Source organism: Cynocephalus volans, chromosome 3 (assembly GCF_027409185.1).
Source record: "Cynocephalus volans isolate mCynVol1 chromosome 3, mCynVol1.pri, whole genome shotgun sequence".
Taxonomy (NCBI): domain Eukaryota; kingdom Metazoa; phylum Chordata; class Mammalia; order Dermoptera; family Cynocephalidae; genus Cynocephalus; species Cynocephalus volans.
Window position 1 is genome coordinate 88,792,105 of NC_084462.1, and position 22,574 is coordinate 88,814,678.

The 22,574-nt window shown below is 36.3% G+C and overlaps 2 protein-coding genes across 2 annotated transcripts in view; one reads left to right on the forward strand and one right to left on the reverse strand.

The window, feature by feature from the left end:
• FAM227B (family with sequence similarity 227 member B) overlaps window positions 1–22,574 on the forward strand; it is a 229,500-nt gene that overhangs the window by 118,737 nt on the left and 88,189 nt on the right. The gene's annotated exons all lie outside the window — the stretch shown is intronic.
• The window catches only part of FGF7 (fibroblast growth factor 7), a 73,948-nt gene that overhangs the window by 49,380 nt on the left and 1,994 nt on the right, over window positions 1–22,574 (reverse strand). The gene's annotated exons all lie outside the window — the stretch shown is intronic.

The following is a 22,574-nucleotide window of genomic DNA, read 5'->3' on the forward strand; positions in this document are numbered from 1 at the left end:
CTGGGCAGTATTGGCACATTGTTTGGTAAAGCCCCCTGACCTCCCCTTTCTGCAGTCTCTCTCCCACCTCGATATACCCTTTCTCCTACCAAGGTGATTTCATATTCTCTGTACTCCATCCAATCAAAAGCCAAAATGATTCTAAGTGAAACAACCCAGGTACAGAAAGAGAAATGCTGCATGGTCTCACTTATAACCAGGAGCTGAATCCATAAATAAACAAATGAATAATAAAGAGAAACAGAGAGAAAGAAAGAAACAACTATCACAGTATTATGTTGAACTTTTACAAAACTAGAGGTGGAAAGGAAGTAGGGAGGGGGAGAGGGAAGGGGGCTAACGAGTAATTGGTCAACAGACACAAAGAATGATGCATATTGTAATGATGAATAAGCTAACTATACTGATCTAACCACCACACTTTCTTTCTTTTTAATTTTTACTGAATCAAAATTGATTATACATATTTTAGGGGTTCAACATTGAGACATGTTGATCAAATCAATATTACTAGCATATATACTGCTACAAATCGTAATTATTCTTTATGCTTCTTGTCCAATCTCTCCCCATCCCCTTCTCCCCCCACCCAATTACCCTAGATTTCTTCTCTCCTTCTGAAAGAATAATGGTTACTCTGTCGATTTGTTGCCTAGATGATCTGTTCAATGCTGACAGGTGTGATCAGGTCCCCCAATATTATCATAGAGCAGATGCTTCCTCTGTCACTCTGAAATGGGCTTTGTGGAGAGAGACATCCTCTTCTTTTCTTTGTCTCTGCTGGGGACTCACCTTGCGCCAATGCACTCCAGTGGCTGGCAGACCATCTGCATGGTGGTTGCGGTGTCTGGCCGCTTTTGCGGCAGCCATGGTTATAGTGGTGGCTGTGGTGGGCGATACACATGGAGGTGATGTTTTTGGCATGCTCCTTGGTGTTGGCAGTGTGCCTGGTTGTGGGGAGTGTCTGGTCCCTGGCGCCACACCTTGGGTCCCCAGGCAGGCGCCGAGGTGCTGGCGTTAACCACCACACATTCTACACAATTCTGAAAATCAATGTTGTACTCCATATGTATGTGTAATAATAAATAAACAAAAGCCATTCAGGAAATTATCTTATTTACTCACTCATTTTAAAGATATAAATTATTTATAAATCTATAAGCATTATGTTTGGTGGTAATTCACATTTAAAAGAAGACAAAACATTAAGCCAAAAAGAATGAATCTCTAATTGTGGAATATCAGTTAATTAGACAGGTGGAGTTTTCTTGCTACAGTTTTCTGGGACTAAGACAATTTATAACCACTTGAGAGAAAACTTAAAATGTCAAATTTTAGAATGTTTAACAATATCTCAGTAATCAACTCTGCAGTATTTTTTTTTTTTTTAATTCCTCAATGACTGGAAAGAGCATTCGTTTTTCATTTTATAGAACCCTGAGTTCAAATTCTGATTCTGTCACTTGCCCCAAGACACTGGTTATGAAACTCTTTGAGCCTCATTTTCATCATTTATAAAACGGAGTTAGATTAGTCATGTAAAGTACTCAGCCCTGTGCCTAGCAAATAGTTAACGCTCAATAAAGAGAAGTTTCATATTCCCCATATATATTTCTTTAATATTAATGCATTAATTTGGTTCATTTTATTTTACTCATTTGACTGTACAAGATGTTCATTTTAGTGAATTTTATGTAACTAGTCTGGCAACCCAAATATTACATGGTAGCAAAATCAATTTAATATATTATACATAACCAACCATAATCTATTTGCTTATCTCTTTCTCCTAAAATAAACACTAGGTTTTCACATTATAAAAATTAAGGAGCAATATTCTACCCCCTTCTGGTGACTCTTTTATTTATAAAAGATGTTGACTTTTTCAACATTTGGTCAGGGGACAAAAGGCGAAATGATCCAAATAGCCAAGAGTATACAAATGGAAGGAAACCAGCTAAGCTTATGTTTCATGAACCACAGTAACAATGCATATTGCAACACAGTGGGTTTAACTTAAAAAATGCTGAACTAAAAACCAGAAGACATCAGTTCTAGTTCAAACCACCATTATCACTAATTCATGGCATGATTTTGAAAAGTTATCTTCTTCTTGTGACTCTGTTTACTCGTAAATTAGATAAGCATGATGGACTCAATCAATGCTTCTTAAACTTTTTAGGAAACACAGATACTTTTGAGAATCTGACAAAAGCTTTGAATTCCCTCCCCAATATTTTGTATACGAATTTGTCTTACTAGTTTCCCTGATGGCTGTCTGCAACCTCCATGTCAAAATCTCTAGACTAGATGATTTCAAGTGTTTCTTGCAGCCCTCTAACACCAGAATAGAGTTGTCTTTGTTTCATACCACCTTAGTGTGATTTTAAGCAAGCAAATAATCCAGTTTCTCGATGCTACAAAGTGGGGTATTAACACACAGTATAAGGTTTCTTTTCTGGGTCTGCAGTGAGAGAAGCGGGCCACATGCCTCCTAAGGACACCCTAAGCCAAACTAGCAGCTCCTATAAGGATAGCTAGCTATCTGTTCCTCAGACTTGCTGAGAAGTGTTTTTTCACAAACTTGTTCTGTTCCTCCTCTATGTTGCTTTAAGTAAATCTTCATGTATGCTTTGATTCCCAACTTGACTAAAAATTCTTCAGATGCAAGAACCATATATGGTGGCCAGCCTCTTGTGTGGCCCCCAGTGATCCCCACCACTTAGTATTCATTATTCACACCTTTGTGTAGTTCCTTCCCACATTTTACTAGAGTTGGTCTGTGTGACCAGTAAAATAAGGCAGAAATGATGGTATATCACACTGCAGCTTCTGTTTCAGAGATATTCTCTCTCTCTCTCTCTCTCTTTCGCTCTCTCTCTCTCTGTCTCTCTCTCTCTCACCACCCCCACCCCACAACCCCCAACAGGAACTGAGGCCTATCAACAACCATGTGGGAGAACTTAGAAGCAGGTTCTTCAGCCCCAACCAAGTCTTGAAAAGACATCAGCCCTGTCTGACAGCTTGACTGCAACCTCCTGAGAGACCCTGACACAGAACCACTCAGCAAAGCCACTCCTAGATTCGTGACCCTCTGAATCTGTGAAATAATAAATATTGGTTTAAGCTGCTAAATTTCAGGTAATTCATTATGCAGCAATAGATAACTAATACATTTCTCTCTCCCCCACCCCCTTCTCAGTTGCACAGTACCATTGATAACATTTTCCAATTTAAATCTATTCATAGAATCTGGTCTAACCCTCTTCACTTCTATTTTTTAAAAAAAGAACTGAGGCCCAGGATGGTTAAGTACTTGCCTAAGGTTATTCAATTCATTACTGAAAGAAAAAGGATGAAAACCCAGGTCCTATAATATTTAGTGCAGTGTTATTTCCATGTCCTCATGCTGCCTCTACCGTTACTTTCAATTCCATCTACTTCTAAGAGGTAAGTAACATGTATTAATGTTTATACTAAAATAACACTATTGACTTGATAAACTAAGACTGAGAAACTATTGGTGAATTGTTCAAACCTACTTTTTCTGCCTTTTCTCTTCTCTAGTTTTCATTAAAGTCCATTATAAACCCCTATATCAAAGAGTGGGTGGAGCAAATCAATAGATATTCATTAACGTGAGTTCATTTTGCTACCTGTGGGCAGCTCTGAAAAGATTTTGTGAGAAAAAAGGTTAAACTTTTTAACAAAATAATTTAGGGTTATTAATAAACTTTTAACTATCCAGGTTATTTTTATCAATAATATAAATTACTGACTGTTTTTGATTAGCTACTCCTTCCACAATTCTTCAATAGCTCCTTATTACCTATGGACAAAGTCCATATTCCCTAAAATGGAAAATAACTTTTCAAGGTATGAGCCATCACTGCGGTCTCATCTCTCCCTACTTCCTACACTGAACTTGATACTCCAGAGACACTAATTCCCATACATACCTACTGACATACCACTCAGCTTTTCCTCATGTACCATTTTCCAGGAACAGATGCCCTTTCTTCTGACCCCCTTCCCCATTCCTTACTCTCTCCTCTAGCCTGATTCACTCCTGCTTGCTCTTCAAGAGGAGGTCAAATATCATGTTCTTTAAGAGTCTTGCTCTCTCTCTGCCAGGTTCTGTTAGCTGCCCTCCACTATGATCCGCTAACTCCCTGAACATATCTTTATCACAGTATTTACTATACTCTATTAAAATTGACTCTTTCGTGTTGGTATTTACAAGTAGGCTAAAATTTTTCAAATGGTGAATCATTACCCTACGCATCTATGAAACCACAGTATGTAGTCCATAATATATGCTTAATAAATATTGCAAAAAATACTATCATAATTGTTGGCAAGAGCCACTGCAACTTTCAGAGTACAAGCCTTCTAAGATATTTTTAAGACACTGAGAGAACGTAAGGTCAATCAGGTCACAAATAATGTATAAGTCTAATTTTCAGAAAAACATTAAGAGACAGATATATAATATAATTTAACCAGAATCACACACACACACAAATTCCATAAATTAGAATTCCAGATATACTGCCTTTGCATTAACTCATCATTTTTATTCCCTTTCTTTTGCTTCTTTATCTTTTTACTGGGGAGAATCCTAAGAGGGTTAGAAATAACATAGTAATCACAGACAAGAGAAAGAACCAGTTTGCCTGTAAACTATTTCTTTTTCAACCTATTCTTCAGAAGTGCTAGTTAGAGCAAACTCTCTGCCATTTCTTTTATTTGTTTTTGTGTTTGTTCTACTTGGATTTAGTGGACTTTAGAGAAGAAAACTATGTGGATGTATTCCTAAAATTGACTGGTTTATTCTCTGAAATAAAATTGCATGTATGTATGCATGCTATAACAATTATGCAGACACTAACTAATAGACAGAAATATAAATATTTTAATAGATGTCAGAATTGTGTTTCAAATACAACCAAATTAATTTTTGCACCATCTTTAGCAATCTGTAAGCCAAATAAACTGAAGGCTGCTGCGCCAACTCAGGGGAAGACAGATGGAGATGTTTTGTACAAGGAAAGTTGGAGTAAAGTTTTTATTTAATAAGATAATGCCAAGTACTCATTAGGTCATATTACAGAGAAGAAAATTTCAGCTGTTTATACTTCTTCAGATGCAAATTATCCCACTGCATGCTACAAATTAATTATATGATGTTTTAATAACAACAGTGACAGTATAGTGATACATGTTGTGAAAACTTAAACTATGCTTTGGAGTTAAACCCACTTGGGTTCACATCCCAACTCTGACAGTTACTAGCTGTGTAACCTAGATAGAGCAAGTTACTTAAATCTGTGAGCCCAAGTTTCCCTATCTGCAAAATGAGCATAAATCTGCCAACCTTACAGGTGCTCCGTGAAGATTAAATTAGCTAACTTATGTAAAGTGTTTAGCACAGTGCCAGGCACACAGAAACCACTCAGAAGTTTATCTCTGTTGTAGTAGTAACTTTTATTTTTATCTTAAAATAATAGTAATGAGACCTATGTTTTCATTGAGGGAAAAATGTTACTGAAAAATGCCTCGCTTTTTTCCCCCTTCAAAGTGTATTAATAACTTGTGTTGGTTATAAGTAACTTGGAAGGTTTAAAGGAGCATTCTGCACATGAACTTCTTGGTCTTTAATATATAATGATTTTAACCACACAGTGAATTCATCAGATCTACTATTCAATATCCACTCTTTGTAAGTTAACCGACCACTCAAATATTTCCAGAAAACAATCAATCATTGCACAAAAAGCTTTTCTATATGATCATTTGAATCACTAGTTAGTTTTAAACAGCAGCCTTTCTTCATTGAAATGAATAACACCTAAATAGGAAGCAAAACAAGCTTATGCATAATTTCAAAACTAGAATTTACGCACTAGAAAATATATTAAGCTGTTCAATTTCTTGAGGGTCCTTTTTTCCTTCTTTAAAATGAAATAATAGTGTGCTCGTCCCTTACTCCTCCCTCTCCTCCTTTTTCTCCTCCTTCTCTTCCTCCTCCGCCTCCTCACCTTGGTCTGGGTCTCTGCGCTCCCGCCCGGGGCCCGCAGCCTTCCCCAGCCGATGCGGGGACTCGGACCCCGTGCCCTGAGAGCCTTTGTTAATGGATGTGGTAGCCCGAGGCACCACGACCAGGAGGAGCAGGTTGAAAAGATCCAATGGCAGCACTACTTCAACCAGCTTCATCCTCAGACAGTACAGGGCGCACAGAGCGGGGAGATGTCCGGCTAGGGAGGCAGAGACTCGACAGAAACCACACACCCTGTGGGGCCGCCACTGCGTGATCCAGCAGCCCAGGCCAGAGCGCACAGAACAGGGAGAAGTCCTGCACAGGAAGTGGAAGCTCAGCATAGACCACACGCCCTGCGGTACCACCCCGTGATCCAGCAGCACAGCAGAGTCCTAGCGACCAGAGAGGTGGCTCCCCAGAGAGGCCCAAGACCCGAGGCAACCACACACACAAGGCACTAGAGGCCAACTGGGCAGTCACGGCGGGAGCCATACCAAATTGGCAACCACACCAACATCTTAGTTAGTCAATAGTCTCAAACCGGTGGACTGTGAAACCCCCTGCCACAATGAATAAACATCAAAAAAAAGATACCAGAAATACAAAAAATCAAGAAAGTACACCACCAAAAGTTAATAAATCTCAAACTCTAGATCCTATAGAACAAGAAGCCCTTGAAATGACTGACAAGGAATTTCGAGTGATAATTCTAAGGAAACTGAATGAGATACAAGAAAACTCAGCTAGACATCATGATGAAATGAGGAAAAGTATACAGGACCTGAAAGACGAAATGTACAAGGAAATCAATGTCCTGAAAAAAAATGTAGCAGAACTTGCCGAACTGAAGAAGTTATTCAGCAAAATAAAAAACACAACAGAGAGTTTAACCAGCAGGCTTGTCGAAGTTGAAGAGAGAACCTCTGAACTTGAAGATGGGCTGTTTGAAATAACACAAGCAGACAAAAAAAAGAAAAAAGAATCAAAGACATTGAAGAAAATCTGAGAGAGATATCAGACAACCTTAACTGCTTAAATATCTGAATCATGGGTATTCCAGAAGAGGAGGAAAACGGAGATTGCATTGAAAAAATATTCAACAAAATAGTGACAGAAAACTTCCCAGGTATAGGAAAAGTCACAGATCTTCAGATCCAGGAAGCTCAACGATCTCCAAACGTATTCAACCCAAACATGCCTTCTCCAAGACATGTTATAGTCAAATTGGCAAAACTCAGAGACAAAGAGAGAATCTTAAAAGCTGCAAGAGAGAAGCATCAAATCACCTAGAAGGGAGCCCCAATCAGGCTAACATCAGACTTTTCATCACAAACCCTAAAAGCTAGAAAGGAATGGGATGATATATTCAAAATACTAAAAGACAGAGATTGCCAACCAAGAATACTCTACCCTGCAAGGCTATCCTTCCGAAATGAAGGGCAAATAGTATATTTCTCAGACAAACAAAAACTGCGGGAGTTCACTACCACACGACCACCCTTACAAGAAATCCTCAAAGGAGTACTGGGTTTGGTTCCTGAAAAATAACTACCACTGCCATAAAAACCCAAGAAAAATCAATATCCACTAGTATAATAAAAATGGCATTCATGAAGAGAAAACAAACAAACAAAAACGCTATCTACAACCTAAGAAACCAACAAACACAGAAACCAAACAGTAAATCAGAAAGCAAGGAACAAAAGACACCTAAGACAACCAAACAACCAATAAAATGCTAGGAATAAATCAACACCTTTCAATAACAACTCTTAATGGAAAAGGCTTAAATTCCCCAATCAATAGACACAGACTGGCTGACTGGATTAAAAAGGAGGACCCAACTATATGCTGCCTACAAGAGACCCACCTCACCCATAAAGATTCACATAGACTAAGAGTGAAAGGATGGAAAAAGATTTACCATGCAAACAGAAAAGAAAAACGAGCTGGAGTTGCTATTCTTATATCAGACAAAATAGACTTTAAACTAAAAATCATAAAAAGAGACAATGAGGGACACTACTTAATGATAAAAGGACTGATGCATCAAGAAGACATAACAATCATAAATATGTACGCACCCAATGTTGAAGCAGCCAGATTTATAAAACGAACTCTATTAGACCTAAAGAAGGAAATAGACACTAATACCATAATAGCAGGGGACCTGAACACCCCACTGTCAATATTAGACAGATAATCTAGGCAAAGAATCAGTAGAGAAACACAAGATCTAAAAAAGACTCTAGACCAATTGGAATTGGCAGATATCTACAGAACATTCCATCCAACAACCTCAGAATATTCATTCTTCTCATAAGCACATAGATCATTCTCCAGGATAGATCAAATATTAGGTCACAAATCAAGTCTCAACAAATTCAAAAAAATTGGAATTATCCCATGTATCTTCTCAGACCACAATGGATTAAAACTAGAAATTAATAACAAACGAAACTCTGGAAACTATACAAACACATGGAAATTAAACAGCATTCTACTTAATGACATATGGGTCCAAGAAGAAATCAAGCAGGAAATCAAAAAATTTATTGAAACTAATGAAAATAATGATACATCATACCAAAACCTGTGGGATACTACAAAAGCAGTATTAAGGGGGAAATTTATTGCATTAAATGCTCACCTCAGAAGAATGGAAAGATGGCAAGTGAACAACCTAACACTTCACCTTAAAGAACTAGAAAAACAAGAACAATCCAAACCTAAAGTTAGCAGATGGAAAGAAATCATTAAGATCAGAGCAGAACTGAATGAAATTGAAACCCAAAAAACAATACAAAAGATCGATGAATCAAAAAGTTGGTTTTTTGAAAAGATAAATAAAATTGACAAACCATTAGCAGGCTAACAAAAAAAAGAAGAGAGAAGATTCAAATAACAAAAATTAGAAATGAAAAAGGCAATATTGCAACTGATTCATCTGAAATACAAAGAATCATTCGAGACTACTATAAACAACTATATGCCAACAAATTTGAAAATCTGGAGGAAATGGATAAATTTCTGGACACACACAGGCTCCCAAAACTGAACCATGAAGACATAGAAAATTTGAACAGACCAATAACAATAAAGGAGATTGAAGCTGTTATCAGAAGGCTCGCAACAAAGAAAAGCCCAGGACCAGATGGATTCACAGCAGAATTTTACCAAATATTCAAAGAGGAATTGACACCGATCCTTTACAAACTATTCCAAAAGATTGAAACAGACGCAAATCTCCCAAACTCATTCTATGAAGCAAACATCATCCTGATACCAAAACCAGGTAAAGATATAACCAAAAAAGAAAACTAAAGGCTGATATCCTTGATGAATATAGATGCAAAAATCCTCACTAAAATACTAGCAAACAGAATACAGCAACACATACGTAAAATTATTCACCACGATCAAGTGGGATTCATCCCAGGGATGCAAGGTTGGTTCAACATACGCAAATCAGTAAATGTGATAAACCATATCAATAAACTCAAACACAAGGACCATATGATCATCTCTATAGATGCTGAAAAAGCATTTGATAAAATTCAGCACTCATTCATGACAATGACCCTCTATAAGTTAGGTATAGAGGGAAAGTATCTCAACATAAAGCCATATATGCCAAACCCACTGCCAATATCATCCTGAATGGGGAAAAGCTGAAAGCTTTTCCTTTAAGAACAGGAACTAGACAAGGATGCCCACTCTCACCACTCCTATTCAACATAGTGTTGGAAGTACTAGCCAGAGCAATCAGAGAAGAGAAGGAAATAAAGGGCATCCAGATTGGAAAAGATGAAGTCAAACTGTCCCTGTTTGCAGATGACATGATCCTATATATCGAACAGCCTAAAACCTCTACAAAAAAACTCTTGGAATTGATAAATGATTTTAGCACAGTAGCAGGATACAAAATCAACACACAAAAATCAGTATCATTTCTTTTCTCCAATAGTGAACATGCAGAACGAGAAATCAAGAAAGCCTGCCCATTTACAATAGCCACCAAAACAATAAAATACTTAGGAATTGAGTTAACCAAGGAGGTGAAAAATCTCTATAATGAGAACTACAAACCACTGCTGAGAGAAATTAGAGACGATACAAGAAGATGGAAAGATATCCCAGGCTCTTGGATTGGAAGAATCAGCATAGTGAAAATGTCCATACTACCCAAAGTGATCTACAAATTCAATGCAATCCCCATCAATATTCCAGACATTTTTCTCAGAAATGGAAAGAACTATCCAGACATTTATATGGAATAATAAAAGACCACACATAGCCAAAGCAATGCTGAGCAAAAAAAATAAAGCTGGAGGCATAACACTACCTGACTTTAAGCTATACTACAAAGCGATAATAACCAAAACAGTATGGTACTGGCATAAAATCAGACACACTGATCAATGGAATAGTATAGAGAATCCAGAAATCAACCCACACACTTACTGTCATCTGGTCTTTGACAAAGGCACCAAGCCTATTCTCTGGGGAAAGGACTGCCTCTTCAGCAAAAGGTGCTGGGATTACTGGATATCCATATGCAGGAGAATGAAACTAGACCCATACCTCTCACCATATGCTAAAATCAACTCAAAATGGATTAAGGATTTAAATATACACCCTGAAATAATAAAACTTCTTAAAGTAGGAGAAACATAGGAGAAATACTTCAGGAAATAGGGCTGGACACAGACTTCATGAATACGACCCCAAAAGCATGGGCAACCAAAGGAAAAATAAACAAATGGGATTATATCAAACTAAAAAGCTTCTGCACAGCAAAAGAAACAGTTAACAGAGTTAAAAGACAACCAACAGAGTGGGAGAAAATATTTGCAAAATATACATCTGACAAAGGATTAATATCCAGACTATATAAGGAACTCAAACAACTTTACAAGAAGAAAACAAGAAACCCAATTAAAAATGGGCAAAAGAGCTAAGTAGGCATTTCTCTAAGGAAGATATACAAATGGCCAACAGACATATGAAAAAATGCTCAACATCACTCAGCATCCGGGAAATGCAAATCAAAACCACATTGAGATACCATCTCACCCCAGTTAGGATGGCTAAAATCCAAAAGACTCTGAACGATAAATGCTGGCGAGGTTGCAGAGAAAAAGGAACTCTCATACATTGTTGGTGGGACTGCAAAATGGTGCAGCCTCTATGGAAAATGGTATGGAGGTTCCTCAAACAATTGCAGATAGATCTACCATATGACCCAGCTATCCCACTGCTGGGAATATACCCAGAGGAATGGAAATCATCAAGTCGAAGGTATACCTGTTCCCCAATGTTCATCGCAGCCCTCTTTACAATAGCCAAGAGTTGGAACCAGCCCAAATGTCCATCATCGGATGAGTGGATACAGAAAATGTGGTACATCTACACAATGGAATACTACTCAGCTATAAAAACGAATGAAATACTGCCATTTGCAACAACATGGATGGACCTTGAGAGAATTATATTAAGTGAAACGAGCCAGGCACAGAAAGAGAAATACCACATGTTCTCACTTATTGGTGGGAGCTAAAAATTAATATATAAATTCACACACACACACACACACACACACACACACACACACACACACACACACACAAACGGGGGGGGCGGGAAGAAGATATAACAACCACAATTACTTGAAGTTGATACGACAAGCAAACAGAAAGGACATTCTTGCGGGGGAGGGAGGAGAGGGAGGAGGGAGGGAGGTTTTGGTAAGGGGCAACAATAATCAACCACAATGTATATCGACAAAATAAAATTAAAAAAAAATAAAAATAAAAAAATAAAATGAAATGAAATAATAGTGTAATCACAAGTTTACAGCAAAGAGGTATTTTGAGAATTAAAATGGAATAAAGTATTCTGTATGAATTTTAATATTAGCATATGTATTTTTAAAGAATTAACATCATTTAGTTATAGACTTATATTTAATCACTCAGTAAAAGGTTCCCAGTTGTGTATCGTACAATTTTGGATAGGCTAAATTAGAAAATTTTTGACAACATTAGCAAACAAAATTTATTTCTGCATAGTGCCGTAATTTTAGTGGTAATATTAATGTGAATATCAAATAAACCTTATAATATCATAAATTTTAAAGTTCAGCTTAACAACCATGGTATAGATTTATGCTCATCTTCCTTGGGGATGTATTATTATTCTATATCTGATCAACTTCCAGCCAGTTAAGAAGAAATTTGAAAAACAAATTTGGCCAGAATCTTCTCAAAACTGAAAGCACTCTGTGTGTCTATTAAATGTCCAACATTATTTCACAACACATTATTTGTACAAGAAGAAAGGTCAGCCTAATTTCACAGAAAGACAGACTCCTCAATAGTTTTATTTCAATGGGAAAACACCTCACCTCATTGCCTACTTCATGAATTAGAGTAAAACTATGAACAGCTGCTTTATTAGTGAGTGTCCTGGTTACACAGTTGAAACGGGTGACCATCACTCATGGTAATGAAGTATGTCTTAAAGAATGTGGGAGATAACCTCCATAATTTTGTTCTTAAATGCTAAATATATGCTTCAAAAGCATTGTTTTTCTCACTTTTTAGAAAGCATTATGGCGGGGGGGAACCCTCCATAATGATAATGTAGCTTTTACGGTGATTATTTGTGAACAGCTGACTTAAGCAGATAGATTACAGTTATTATCAAAGATTGAAAAGGTATTAAAAAGAGAAAAATATGCAGTTATCAAAAAAAAACTATATTATTTCAATTAGCAGAACTTGAATTATGCCTTCAGTAAAAGTTATCCTTTAAAGGAAAGACATCATACAAAACTTTGAAAAATTAGTGACCTCTTTTTTAATTCTTTTATTAACTGAAACAATGGTCACTGATACCTCCCTTTGCCAGACTGAGGACACAGTAGTGAACAAATCAATAGTCCATTTTTTTAGAGAATTAGCAGTTTAGTTGGGGGTAGTTATGTTTTTAATAAATATAGCAATCATTCAAAGGCTGAAAATTGATAAAGAACAAATGTTCTCATATATTTAATAGAAAAAAAAAGGTTTACCTGGATGAGCTTAATATTGATACTTGGAAAGATGTTAAATTACTTTCCATTTCCCAGCCTTGCAGTACTCTCTTGCTACCAAGCATCTACCAAGAGCATTTTCTCTGAGGACAATACATCTGTCCTCTGTCTTTCATCCTCCTCATCCCTCAGATCATTTTCTTCCAGAAAAGACTTCCGTACCTCCCTTTCATGTTCAGTTAGGCAACCCCCTATGTGCTTTAAACTTGCTCCCTCTGATTAAACTGTTGATTCTCTAAAAAAATGAACTATGGGTTATTTTATTACTGTATCCTCAGTCTGGCAAAAGGAGGTATCAATGATCACTTGTTGAATTAATAACACAATGAAAAGACAGGTCACCAGTCCTTTCGAAGTTTTATATGATGTCTTCATAATTCATGCAAACAAAAGAGGAAGCTGCCCACAACTCACAGGTGACCTCCTCATGAGAGCTGCCTCAATATAAATAAGACCAAGCAGGCCTGTGGTCAGAAGTACAGTTACAGACATCATAAGACACTGAAAGACTCTCTTGAAGATCTGGCTACTGGCACAAAAACAGAGAGTAGATTCGCCAACTTTCACTTCTTCCCAGTCCTTTCTCCCTATACATATGCCCTCTCCTCTCTTCAGTGCTGATGACCAGGTCTAGAATCAATCTTATTAGTAGGCAACAAAACAAGCCCACTGCCTCGTTTCTACAGTCTGCATAATCCCTTTTTGACATACAGGGATTAGTTGACAGGTGAGAATAAGAATAGGTGTTTAGGAGGGCCATAGCTCTTCCAGGATTGGTCTTCACCATGCCCTGACAATCACCCTTCCAGTGTCACAAGTGGTGCCTGTACCTGCTTATGTAGTTGGCCTTTACAATAAACTAACTTTTCCACTTGTCCCTTGAAATTAGCTAGAAAGACATTAAGTCAAATTGGTTCTGGAGACCAATACTTTTTTAATGATGCAGAATAAGAGGGAAGAGAGGTGTATTTCTCTTTTATTTCAGCAAGGCTTTTAATTCTTGTCCATTAGATTTTCATGATAATTTAATGATCTGTTTCTTACTTATAACTAATTTTAGATGTGTAAAAATTAAAGGAGAAATATACTGAGTGATTACTAATCTTTCTCCCTCCTTCCACCTCTTGCATTGGGCTAAGTGCTGCTTCCTCTACTATTAGGAGATAAAACGAAGAGTGAGATATGGTGCTTATCTTTCCAGAACTGGTATTCTAGTGGCAGTGCCAAATGCAAACATAAAGTACTATAAGACAAGGCAGATGTGCTGTGTATGGGAAGAAAAGCAATTTGGACACAAAAGAGAATAGACCATTACTTGTTCTGTCTCTATTTGAAATATTAAATAAGCGATCTCTTCAAAGTATATTAAAATTATTTCATTAAATTTACAGTCCTCCCATAAGGTTATGCTCAATTTTTAATTTTTAAATAGTTTTTTTGGCAGTAAATAAAACTTGTTTCTTTATTGATGTTATTGAAATACCTACAACTTTTGCTCAAACTACTTTTTTGAAAAGTAGAAGAAAGGTTATTGTTTTAGGTACATATCATAAGAATTTTTCAATCATGTTGAAATCCTAAAACATTTTTAGGTTATTGTATGGGAAATGTTTTTGGTCAATTTATAGGTGGTCCAAATAATAGCTATTGGGCATCATTTCAAGTTAGGAGAATGGTCCTATAAAGCTGCTCAGAACTCAGAAAGAACCTCAGATTAGGCTTTAATCCCTTCATAGATCTCTGGATTTCAGCCCAGCATCCATGCCCAAAAGTACTACTCTAAGAGTCCAAAATTATATACAGGCTTTTGACTTTGGCATATATAAGTGCTTGGTCCATGGTTATTCTTAAAATATTGGTTCAAGTCAATTTTATAGCCCTTTATTTGGATCAAACAACTGAGTGGCAGCTTGGTTTAATTCTTGACTACAACAAAGATCCATCTCAAGACCATAGTCCTAGAATTCCAATTTAATGAAATTTAATTGTTCTACCCAAATCAAGGGCTGGGAGTGGGATGGGGGTAAGGGTGGAAGTGTAGTGTTGTCAACTAAGTTTGGGAAACCAAGTATGAGGGTACTTCAGAAAGTTCATGGAAAATAGAATTAAAAGATAATACAAATCTTTCTATGAACTGTTTGAAGACCCTCATATGATCTTTTCCTAGAATTTCTCAATTTACATTAGTGTAGTACAGACTCAGAGAAATTCTGCTATAAAAAAATTTGTACAGCTTTATTTAATCCAATATTTCCCAGTGTGTTAGCCACAGAAACCATGCTGCAGGAAACACCATTAATATCCCAAGAGGCACTAGTGTTCTAAGAAACACAGTTTGGAAATACTGCCTTGAGAAAAATCTACCCGCTAAGTTGATTCTGAATTTGGTTTTAAATAATTCTTTCAATATTATCTACAGTTAGATCTAAAGTTTAAATTGGCAGATAAAAATGGGAAATATTACAATGGAACATGATAAATATGGTGTTTAAGGATGTTGAAATATGCCTCATTTCTCTTGTATTACATTAATCATAAAAATAAACCTGGTAAAGAGTAGAACTGTGGTTACTAGAGGCTGGGAAAGGGGGAGGGGGCAGGGGATAAGGAAAGGTTGATTAATGAACACAAAATTACAGCTAGACAGGAAAAATAAGTTCTACTGGTATACAGTAGTGCTAGGCATCTATTGTATGTTCTCAAATGTCTAGTAGAGAGAAGCTTGAATATTCTCATCATAAAGAAATGATAAATTTGGGGGAGGATGAATTTGTTAACTACCCTGATTTGATCACTACACATTGTATACATGTATTGAAATATAATTCTGTACCCCTGTACAAACATATACAATCAATATATTTCAATTAAAAAAAGTTTAATTGAAAAAAACTTTTAAAAATAAACTTGGTTTCAGAATAGTCCTGATAAATAAGTGAAGATTATTACAGTTTGGGCACAAAATTAATAGATTCAAACCTCCTATTTAAGCAATACCTGCAATAATCTGTTATCATTTTAACCCCTCTGTACCCTATTACTACAGTTTCTGGTTAAATCCAACCCTCAGCATTTTAGTGGTTTTGTTTGTTTTGTTTTGATCTCAGAAATCCTCCCTCTACTAACTTATCAATCCATTGCATTCCATTGCCCTCATTCCTTAAGTACATCAAAAAAGTTAGTAAAGCTATATTTTATGAGAGTCCTTTTAAGTATACAAAGGATTTAAAATCCATTAATTTTTATATCATGTCCTTTTTCCTTTTCTCTCTACTCTTTCCCTCCAAAGATATTTTGTTCCTACTTACTCTTAAATGGATACTAGCTAATGGCTCTATCAGGTACTCATGACCACTCCAGTAGAAGAGTTTACTTTCTTGTGAAGGGAAGTTGACTGGAGCAACTGGAGAATCTCTAGAGCCAATTCTCCCAAGTATATATCAAACTTTTTTCCCTCTGAGAAAAGACGAGGTTTCACCTGGGCATGGGTATTGGATAATTCTCTCTCTCCTTCCCCACCCTAATCCCTTTGTCTTTACATATTACTACACAAAACCATTCACACACTTCAATGGCATTTTCTTTGTAAGTGCGTTTGATATGGCTTCTCTATGTAAGTTAGTATCTCAAGTTCTAGATAAGAATTTGAGATATATATTCCAGACAATCTCAAGTGCAGATATGAAACTTGGTCAAGAAGCAGTTAAATATTCAGTGACTCTTTAATGTGGCTTTCCAAACCAAGTGAAAAGCAGAGGATTTTCATTTCTAAACCATGTGTATTTGGGGTATAGAAAGGCTGGATATGGTTTTAAAAAGGAAGGAGTTCATTTTGAAGTCCATTTCATTTAACAAGAGTTCTTTTTTTTCCGTATTACTTAGGTATGCACAATTTCTGCATTTTCTTCTATGTGCCAAATGTGAAACTGAAATACAGAAAAGATTTTTATTCTAATGCATCATGTTAGGGAAGTTACTGTGCTACCAAAAATTACTTGATACAAAGGAAGAAAGCTAAGATCCTTAGAAAATAAAGAAAGCTTTGCCTTAATGTTGTACATCATCACAGTCCTACGAAGAGAACAAGCCTCTAACTTCACATCTTCACATCCTTTTCGCTAATCTGGATAGATCCTCTAGACTTGTCATTTCTTCCCCACTGGGTTTCTAGGCTGGAAGTAGTCTCTTCTCTTTTCTTTTTTTTTTTTTTTTTTTTTTTTCTGTTTGCTGGCTGGTAGAGAGATCAAACACCGTGGTGTATCAGCACCATGCTCTAATCAACTGAAGTAACCCACTAGTAGTTTCTTTAAATCTCTGCCTTTGAACTTTGTGGGGTTCATATAAGAGGTGAGAATCTAATTTGCAGGCATCTGGGTTCATAGTCAGAAGTGGTTCGTTTAAGTAGACAGTAAGCTGGTATTTATGTCCCTACTCCAAGTTCCTTGCACAGCACCACTTGAAAGTGTCGGAAGAGATTCAGACCTGCCTGTCATTGTGAGAATACGGCACAGGACCTATTCTTCCTTGCAGCTAACTAGTTCACCAAAGCAACTTTCTTACATAGTAGCTACAGACCTGTCATTACATACATTTTCAGGCTAGATCACCAAATGTTGGGGCCACTGAGATTTGTCAGAGAGGTCATATGGGCCCAGAAGAACTCCCCCAATGCATAATTTAGAGATTCATCCCTAATCAAGCTTATTTTAAAGTCCTCTAGGGTGCAAGTTCACTCCGAAGCCCTCTATGGGTTCTGAGACATTCCCAAGATACCTGAGGAGGTCCAGGCTGAATTAGAACTCTTGATCCCCTTAAGCAGTTGTTTGTAACCTTTGTTGCACATTAGAATCACTGGTGAACTTTAACAAGTACTGATGCCTGGATCCTCCCTACCTTCATGAGATTCTGATTTAATCGAGGTACAGTTTCCCCAGTAATCTAATGGGATTCCCTTTGTGTAGTGGTTCTCAACTTGGCAAAATGTCAAAATTATCTGGGGAGCTTTAAAATTCCTGACCCAGACTGCATCCCAGGTCAACTTAATGAGATTCTTTGTGTGAGGGACCTGTATTTTTTTAAGTTCTCCAGCTGATAACAATATTTAGCCAACACTGGGAGACAGAAAAATGAAGAAAAGGCAACCCCTTCCATATTTCTGAAAGCTGTCTTCTTGCATTCTCTCCTATTAACTTGGGCCTCTGAATATTATAAAACTATAGGCTGAAGAGTAGTCGTACAAATGAGTCACAAGGAAAAATACATGATCAGATACTCTGGATTGATATAGAAATGGAAGTGATATAGAAATGGTCAGTTGAGATGAGGATTTACAAAGGAAATAACAGATGATAAGAGGCAATGAACAGTGGCAATGAATGTAGTTATTAGCACTTAATAAGTGCCAGACACTTGTGATAGCCAGAGAGAGAGAGAGATTATGAAATGAAAAATAATTCTTAATATTAGAGTTTTCAAAAATAGCTAATATTTCCGAACCTTCTCTCCAGAAATTTATTCATTCTCCATAATTTAAAGCCTTGATGAATTACTTAAGGGAATGCAGGTCACAAGTTCTACAGGATTCCATCTTGTCAATAATTTCTAGAATTTCAGTTCAATTCCTTAGATATGTTCCATATTGTCCATTTTTTAAAGTCAGGGTTGGTCTTATATTGTTATTTTTTATTTTGATAATGTAAATTGTTATTCTTTTCGATAACTTGCGAAGAACTGTTTGGAACATAAGCAAATTTACCATCTCCATATTCAGAGGTGATATGTATATTTACTTCCTACTAACAGAGATTATTGTAGAGTAGGAACATATCCAAAGAATTGTTGACAATTGAGTCACTGAAGGTTTTGTGGCCAAAGTCAAATCCAGCAACACTGTGTTTATTTGCTTTTTGCCAATTGCTAGGCCATATCCCATCACAGTCTAACAATCCAAAAGAGAATATTGCCAAATCATTGGCCAATTTTCAGAATGGCTAACCCTTTTCTTGCTATGTAACTAACAACGCTCAATCATGACCAAGTGAGGCATACTTTCCCTTGGATCAGTGGTTTATGACAATTAAGGATTTCTTCTTAAAACGAATGGGAGATTTTGACTATTGTTGGGAAGAGCACAACTTCTTAGTAATTGGATACTGAAAGCAAGAAAATCACCCTGAAAGACTGGGTTCTCTGTTCCACATCTGTCTCTTAGGGCGGTTGTCGGGTGCCCAGTGAACTGCTGCCATCTCTCACTCGGCACCTCGATTCCAAGTTTAAACAGCAGTGTTATTTCTGTCAGGTGTGAAGTGATTGCCTCTGTCTGCTGATGAGCTGCCTGGTCCAACAATGATCTAAATTCACCCTCTGGCCTTGTTGTCCCCAAGGGGAGAGCTCTGACAACAAAATAGGAAGTATTGACCTTTCATAGAGAACATGAATATTTATCTCATCTTGAATGTGCATATTGCAGGGACATTTTATGATATTATTGTCCTTATTATTAACTCGGGTTAGGTTTAGTTTCACCAGTTAGAAACCTACTGTAAGGATAAATGTGGAGCCACCAGAAAGAATCAGAAAGGAGGAGAGGCTTTCTGCCTCCTGGGTAAGAGTTTTGTACAATCTCTAGGACCAATTCTCTATTAACAGCTTCTCTCCCCTCAAGGTCAGAAATGTGGTCCAGCTTCTTTTGGTCTGTCATGAATTCCCCCATCTATACAGTTTGTTCTTGCTTATATGTCTACTAACGCAGGTCTTACTTCTGTTGGTTTCCTTAGTTCACTCTTCCTGCTATGTATTCATTCTAAACTTAAAATATTTCACAAGACAACACTCTAATTAAGGTAAGACTGAAGTAAGTGAGACCTTCACAATCCACGGTAATTGATTAATTTTTTAAATTCCCTAAAGATATGAGACATGGATGATCACATTCACCTCCCCATCACTTCCCTTCCCTTCCTCCAAGCCCTGCATATACCTACCCTAGCCCAACACCTTCTGGGAGCAAAATTACACACCCAGATTTTTCACCTCCCCTATTAACTACAATCCATATTCACCAATGTCTTATAAGCCACATTTCTATGTGAGAGTTTTGCTTCTGCTGGTGATGTAAGCAATCCCCTGAGGCCCATTAACATCCCCAGGTCATTTTCCCTTTCATTCAAAGAAAAGCCGTGAGAATGAACTGGGGACTTTCTCCATGGCCACTGAGAGAACAATTACGTTTCCCATAGCTGGCATCTTACTTTTTACGTAAAACTTTATCATCTAAGATATTAAAATTAATACCATTTCAAAAGACTTTTAAAGAAGGGTGATTAATAGCCTTTTAAAATTTCTAAGGTATCAAAACATTGGAAATGAAATTCAGAGTTTGATTCTGATCTTTATCACCTTCTGAACTCTGCTGCATTTCAATCTGCTAGTCAATCCAATTACCATTTACTCTGATTTTAATGAAAATAGGAAGAAAAAGTCTTTTGTTCATTTGTTAATTCCTTCACTTAATGATTGAGGAATGTAAGCAATTTTCAAATTTTGTAATTTCAAGTTTCTCATCCTCTGATTATCAATTTTAAACAAATTCTGTTGAACATTTTCTTTGTACCTGGCTTTCCAGGTAGTTTCAACTTCACATCTGTTAATTTGTACGTTTATGTATGGACGTTCACTCTTAAAATTAGTAATGTTGCCCCCTAAGTAACAGAAAATGCCTATCAGAATTTTCTTCTAATAAGTTATTCTCCATATATTCTTCATTGGTGTATTTCCATCGTTCCCTTAGGATTTCCTATAGACATAAGTTCCTTAGCCTCGTTTTAAATTTGGAGATAACTCACTGGCTCCTTCTTCAATAGGGTAACAGCACAACTTAAATTTTAGAGTTTAGTGAAAGAATACTGATGAAAGTTTCCCTTTCCAGGAGAATTTAGTGTATCAAAGTACACCATATATATAGCCCATGAAAAAGCATATAGAAGTAAAGCTTATTTACATAATGTATATTATGTCTTCTTAGTACATTGGCATTGTGACATTTTAATTCTTAATGATGTAAGATGACCTTCTTTCTTTTTTACTGTAGAATTAGTTTTAGAGGAAAATAATTGACCAAATTGACTTTAACTGGGTTAGCCCTAAATTGTACTTCAAACTATAAAATAATTTTAGCATTTTGTGTATGTGCACAAATAGCTGAGTTTCATAGTTTTAAGAAATTTTAACAAAAATTTTAACAAAAATAGAATTTGCACATGTGAATGCATTCCAATTGTAGATATTTTGATCCCAAATAATATGCATATTATTCATTTTCACTGTTTTTACATCAAATTTTTCACTTTTTCATTATTTGGTAAAAGTATTCAAAAGGAACTAGTCAATATATAAAAGAATTCCACACAGTTTAAGTTTGTTAACCTTATTACTACAATTTGAAATTTGTTAGACAGCTCACTGAGATAATATTCACTTTCATCTCATTCATTATGTGTGATAATTATATAATGGGTACTTAGGTTTCTTCGCATTTATGTAATATGTTCTGTGGTTTGGAATAGAATAGACTATAAGAACCAGAAGGTATATTGCAGGTCATCTGTACATATGTCACATTTTACAAATGAAAAAAATGGGAATTGGAAAAACTGAGAAATTGTTCCAAAGTTATTCACAAACAGGGATTTGACCCACGTGTTATAACTTCCACCTGGGCTCTGTCCTCTCCACCAGCTTTTATTATCCATAATAAATCTCAGTAACTTTTAAATAAATTGATTGTAAGCCAAATTCTGTTGCTCAGGTAGGAGTAGATATCCACAAAACTTCCTCCAAATTGTCATTTTCTTATCTAAACTTTACTATAATCTTCTAGGAGTCTTCTAGGAGTAACATGATACCTTTATTAGTAGTAATAAAACATTAATAGTAACAAAATCATAAAATGGACTTAACATTTTACATCAATTATGGTTAAAAAGAAGATCCTCTCATTTTTATATTGGAAACACAGTTCTCTCAAATTTCCATTTATTGGTTGATTAGTTTAGAAGCTTAGAAGTCATTCAGTAAACAAGCAGCAAAAGTTTTAAGTAACTGCACTGCAAGCCCAGCACTGTGCTAGGCACATGTTTACACCGTCATCTCCATGCATTTATGTTCAATTGACTTGTACACATATATTGTAGAATGATATAACATTAGTGCTAGTAATACAAATAAAATTTATTTTCACTTAGGGATTTTTAAATCCTTAATGTATATGTTGAGGTATATATTTTATGTCATTAAATATTTTTCCCCATTAAATACCATTGGCATAATCATAACTATTAAATGAAAACTCCAACCCTGATATTTCAAGACAAAAAAAATAACTGATTCTTGGGGAAGATGAAAGGCTTTTCAGTTGAAAATCATGAAACTAACATCTAT